General features: G+C 38.0%; 1 long non-coding RNA gene across 1 annotated transcript; it reads left to right on the forward strand.

Moving 5' to 3' along the window:
• The first annotated feature begins 3,868 nt into the window (after positions 1–3,868).
• Positions 3,869–5,025, forward strand: LOC308407945. The gene is made up of 3 exons (XR_013973744.1): positions 3,869–3,890; positions 4,307–4,624; positions 4,897–5,025. It is a non-coding gene; the product is annotated as an uncharacterized lncRNA (long non-coding RNA).
• The last annotated feature ends 1,200 nt before the right edge of the window (positions 5,026–6,225 follow it).

The following is a 6,225-nucleotide window of genomic DNA, read 5'->3' on the forward strand; positions in this document are numbered from 1 at the left end:
ACGTGTTTTGGAATTTGCATGTGTTTTTTAGTTTGCAAGTGTTTTGGGTTTTGCAAGTGTTTTGGAGTTTGTACGTGTTTTGGGTTTTGCAAGTGTTTTGGATTTTGCAAGTGTTTTGGAGTTTGTACGTGTTTTGGAGTTTGCATGTGTTCTTTAGTTTGCAAGTGTTTTGGAGTTTGCATGTGTTTTGGAATTTGCATGTGTTTTGGAGTTTGTACGTGCTTTGTCTCTAGGGGCCACCGTATATGACAACTGAAAATAAAATAAAATAAATACATAAGGTCAATCAAATGGACCAATATGGCAAGTCCATGATGATCCACTTGGTAAAGTAACTCCACTAGGCATCTTTTTTGGTCTTCAGACATGGCCAAAGAGCCAAACGGGACAGGCTTATAAAAAAAAAAAGACTTGAGCAGTGTGATATGTTTAACTGTCAATATCTACAGACATAATTAAAATATGAATGAAAAATGAAGGTGGAGTGTTGGCAAAACAGCTGGTTAGATGTATTATATTTAGACATTCTCATAGATGCTGATCTGACATGGTCAGAGCTGCTGCGCCCTCTCCATCATGGTTGCAGCTTTCTATGCTGATGTACTAAAGAAGTTATTAACGTTTCCAAACTCCATCTTCTCTACGTCACATACGTTGGCCAGTGTGGTTATAAAGAAGCTAAATCATTGAAGCTCGTTTACTTGATAATGTTGGCTGTGATATTTACAAAGGATACAACATTAAATCCTTGCACTTGTTGATCTTGCATGAAATTTGCAAGTCAACCTACGTAATCAGTTTGAATTCATTTTTTAAAAAGTTGCCTTTAACCTGGTCTCAGTCTGTATAACAGTCTAAATAAACCCATCTTTCGCACGTCCATTCAACCACTCTGCTGTTTGGGCTGCAGTCACTGTGTTCCTCCATAGTGTATATAACATGTGTTTAACCTCTTAGCATTTTATAATAGCCAAGATCTCTTTATTTTTACAAACAAGCCACTTCACTGTGAGTATTCAACGTTTGTGATTGCTCACATGCTGCAAGCATAACCCTGTGTTGACTTTACTTTAACTCCATAGTATTATTTTATTTTAATGTTGTAGTGTCAAATGTTACTCATTTAGACAGTACAAGGGGAAGGCAAACAGATAGAGAATAGATAGAGAAATGTGTCAGCTGTGGGATAATAGAATAATAATATAATTTATAAATAAACACATGATCTGCTTGGAGGAACTAAAAATATGAAATAAACAGTACTTAATAAAGTTTAATCAAATTCTTGAAAAACGAGTCGATGGAGAACTTGGTGATGAAGTGCTGGATCAAACAAATATATTTAAAGGTCTGCAAAGAATTTATCATATGTGGCAAATACACCACCTTGACAAAAATGCATTAAAGATGAAACAAAGTTCTGATTTTCACATCTCGAAAAAGATCCTTACATCTTACAACAAGTATCATCTGCCAGTACAGACCCAGATACATCATCTCCAATCTACCACAAATGCTGTGGTGGGAAGCATGTTGTAGTGAGTAGCAACACTACACGGCATGCTACATGAAATGACAAGACATTGGTGGGTAGCAGTTTTTTTTTAAACACACTTACAGTAACATGTCAGAGTTCCAGAAAGCTGTGTGTTGCTTTAATGTCTGAACACCGTGAAGATGAGCTGGCACAACGACTGAGCGTGAGCATACAGAACAAGGATGAAAGCATATGTAATTGTGCTATCTGTGGTTTCCCCCACTCAGCACAGAAAACCTCCACAATACCTCACTCATGTTGTTGGGTGGAGATGAAACAACATCCGGCCTGCATAATAGGGTCCAAATGACATCCTGTCCAAGAAGTCGTCCCATCATACCTGAGAGGAATCACCCCCGCTGGCTGATGAACAAAGACAAACTCAGTTAACACATCAACCCACAAACAGTGACCAGCACCCTGTGATAAACAGTAATATCCAGTTCCTTTGAACAGAGTCCAGAGAGATCTGGAGAGAGATCCCTGTCACTCCAGGGATCTAATCCCTGGAGTGACAGTGCCCTTGCACAACAGCTGAGGATACCATTAGCTTCCACCTTGTTTGTAGAGGACACGGAGACCTGGTGAAATATTACATCTTTCTTATCAACCCACTGACCCATTCTACAGAAAACTTAATGGTTCCCTTTGCCTAAGCTGAATGTGGTGGAAGAACATGTAGTAAATCCTGATCTTTCACGTTCTGCTTCCAAATTGTCAAAGCTCAGGATACAGAAAGCTGTAAAGTTCTAGATTATTTGTGAATCTGCAAGAAAACCCAAAAGCAAAACAGTATGATAGACACAGAAATGTTGCATATCCTGTCCCAGTAACCAAGGAAATACCAGATAGTGTCTTTGATGCTTCTCCATTGACCTTACTGGATTGAAATAATGTGTAGTGGCAGGCGCTGACCTCAGGAGATCACACAAAACTGCAAAGTGTGAAATTCTCCAGTCCCCACCAACCTAAACATTTACTGGACAGCTGTTTTGGGATTTGGTTTGCTTGTATCATCAGTTTAAACTTCCACTTTAGCAGTGTGTAGAGAAATATACAAAACTGAAATGTGCCATTTAGTGTTGACAAACCTGAAAACAAGAAACCAGTTTGAAATATTTCTAGCAAGGCGTGGTTCTTCATGAAGCTGCTGCAGAAGGATAGTCTGTGCTTCTTTTATTATTCCAAGACAACCAACATTTGACCCAAAGTGACTGTTTCCTCTGGATGTTTTTTGGTCTGCTCTTTATCATGATGATCCTACAGTACTGCAGTATTGTTGAAGTACGAGCTCTGGTGAGACCAGTCCATGACTGATAGTGTCCCATTGTGTGTTTTTCCATGCAGGCATACTTTTACTGCAATGGCAGGGAGAAAATAAGTGAAAAAGCAGCCAATGTCCAAAGAATATCCTTTAAAAAAGTGAAGTTCCTTGGAAGCAAAATATCAAGATATAAGTGGTGAGGTCAGAGGGTAGCATCAACTCCACAGTGATTTATGTCACTGATCAAAAAAGTGAGGAAGAAAAGAAAAGGTGGCAGATATTCCAGGCTGAAAGAAAACTATAAAAACAATAGATTCAAAAACAATACCAAACCCATAAAACAATTCGGGGACCTTTTTAAAACGAACTGACTCTGTATTGATTTCTTAAAGGCTTTTGTTTACGGCGTCTTTAAATTAGTGTGTGGACACAGCATTAAAATGTCAGTTTTAACTGAGTATTAGTAAATAGCTTTCATGTATCGTAATTTTTGTTCATCCATGGGATGGAATAGAAAATTCAAGCTTTACTGAATTGCAGCATAATAAAAAGTAACACTTATTCAGAGCTTCTGGGCATATATGGGTCATTCTTACTATTCGGTGCCATTTGAGTCCTAATGACATAATATGGTATATTTAGTGTAAAACTTGTCTAATGCTTATTTCTAAACCATTTTCTTGTATGTTTAACCCCCCTCTACCATAGAACACATTGATATATACACAGGATAAATACATTAAAAGTAAATTACTTTTATTTTAGCACAAGTCACTAAAGTACTATGTCCCCAGTCATGCTTGCTCGACTTCAGTTACAAATATAACTTAAAAAAAAAAAAAAGAAATCTAGATTTTTCATCATTTCTGGATTGGCTTATTTCTAATGTTCCTCATCAAATGTTCTTTTTTATTATTAATGCATGTTTAATACTTAAAATCTTTAAAAAATGTTGTGTCCCTGAATCAACTGTCACCCCTGTTACTCTGATAAGAATTCCATAGAACACATCACCTGATTATTCTTTTAGTCACATGACACTCCCGGATGTAACATATTTTGGAGGGAAAACTTTCAAGAAGAAGACGAGTAAGTACCACTCTTTAATCAACCCTTTTTTCAATGTTTTAGCAAGATTTTGTAATGTGGCAAAGCATAACACGTCCAACCTGTTACGCTTATTAATAGTGGAAACAATTTTTTTTTGGTAATTTTTATAATATGGCTAATAAACATGTTAAAAATGGTTCTTAGTGGTCACCATGTACTAGCTTGTTGTTCATCATACTAGTAGTAATGGCTAAGTTTAGCATAAAATCTCCCCCCTGATACCGTCACCCCTGTTATTGCTATGCACTGTAACAGGGGGGACACATGGTAACAGGGGGGACGTAAGATGATAGAAGTTTAGTGTTTAGGGTTATTTATACAAGTGTGTATTGGTAATTATTATTGACCTGTATATATATACTTTTAGAAGATTTTGAATAGTATACATTTTTCAGGGAATGGCACCAATGTCTGCTGCGGAGAAGCAGCGGCGCTACCGAGCACGTCGTGATGCTGACCCTGAGAGAAGACAGATATATCTCAATAAAGAGAAAGAGAAGTGGAGAAAGGACAGAGAGGAAGGGGAAAAAAAAGAAAGTGGCAGATCTCAGTGAACGACAGAAGAGAGCACAGAGAAAGCAGTGGCGAGAAAGGAAAAGAAAGCAGAGGGCTAGTGCCAAAGGCAGGACAGAATTTGAGGCTATGAATACTCCTCCCCTAAGTCCAGAATATTCCCTAGAGCCAGAAAATGCCCCGCAACCAGGACCCTCAAGGTTAGAAGAAGAGTTGACAGTTCAATGCTTTGCTGATTAGGTAGATTTTGTATTTGAATGATAAAACGTGATTTTGCCCTAAAGAGAGAGAGAGAGAGAGAGAGAGAGAGAGAGAGAGAGAGTGTGAGTGAGTGAGTGTGTGTGTGTGTGTGAGTCTACCTGCCTAATACATTATAAACATATAATATCCAACGTCTATCTTATACTGTATCTAAACATTTATCTAAACATATATATATATAATAATTGTGACAATATTTCCTGTGTTGTAGGCAATACATTGTTGGACGAAGGAATATTAGACAGGGAAGAAGGAGACTCAAGAATGAAATTAAAGAGCTAAAGGCCTTGTTGGAAAAGGAAAAGAGAAAAAAAGAAAAATACAAGAAGAGGTGCCAGCGTTTGGGTGGGGAAAAAAAATCCCCACGTTCTAAAGTGGATGCACTGCTGCATCATGAAACAGTTAGCAACACAATTAGGAAAAGACTATTACTGCAGGAATCAATCATTGAGGAAATCAGGAATAAATACAAAAACACCAAAAAGGAACGAGAGAGGCAAATTATTGCAAAAACGACAATAGGAAAAATTATAAAGAAATACAGGCTACAGAGGGCTGCACAGACAGCTCTAGGCTTTTCAAAAAAGCGTGGTCAAAGACAAGATGGAGGGCTCATAACCTTTGAAAGAAAGGAAAGCAATAGATTACCAGTTGATTGCAAGCAGAAAATAAAGGCCTTCTTCTTAAGAGATGACGTCAGTCGGATGACAACAGGACGAAAGCAAACTAACTCAAAAGAAAATAAAAAAACAGAAACGTTTGCTAACTGATTCACTGAAGAATCTGCACCATAAGTTTCTTTCAGAAACTGAGCATCAGGTCTCATATTCTTGTTTCTGCACCTTAAGACCATTTTGGGTTGTGGTGCCCACAGAAGCTGATCGTGAAACCTGTCAGTGCAGGACACATGAGAACTTACAGTTCATGGCCAATGCCCTGTATGTCCAAGGTCTGTCAGCAACAAAACACATTGAAGAGATGGTAGATGCAACAATGTGTGATGCTAAATCCAAAGTCTGTGCATATGGTGAGTGCAAAGACTGTTTCAGTACAACACACACACTCTTGAGACCTCCTAACAACACAGAGATAGCCTTTACCAAGTGGTCTCTAGAAGAGAATGAAAAATTAAATGATGGAGAGGTATCTGGTAAAAAGTCAACAATTACAGTGAAGACAACTGTCATGACAACAGAGGATGCACTTGCAGGGGAATTTCATGACGGACTACTCAGATTTAGGCGGCACGTCTTTAATATCCGATGGCAGTATAGAGCCTACAGACAACTGAGAGAAAATCTGAGAAACGATGAATGTCTGCTACATGTAGATTTTTGAAGTTTCTTTAAGGTGGTATTTTTTGTCACTGATGTTATGTCCACCCTGTTACCTCCTGTCCACCCTGTTTCTCCTCTGTCCACCCTGTTACCTGTGTGTTTCTTTTGTTAATTAAATCAAATCAACAAACATAATGCATGTCTCTTTGGTTATTGGGAGGGAATGAATCAGCAAAATTAAGTTACTTAAAAATGGAGCCAAT

This window comes from Rhamphochromis sp. 'chilingali', assembly GCF_963969265.1.
Source record: "Rhamphochromis sp. 'chilingali' genome assembly, chromosome: 12".
Taxonomy (NCBI): domain Eukaryota; kingdom Metazoa; phylum Chordata; class Actinopteri; order Cichliformes; family Cichlidae; genus Rhamphochromis; species Rhamphochromis sp. 'chilingali'.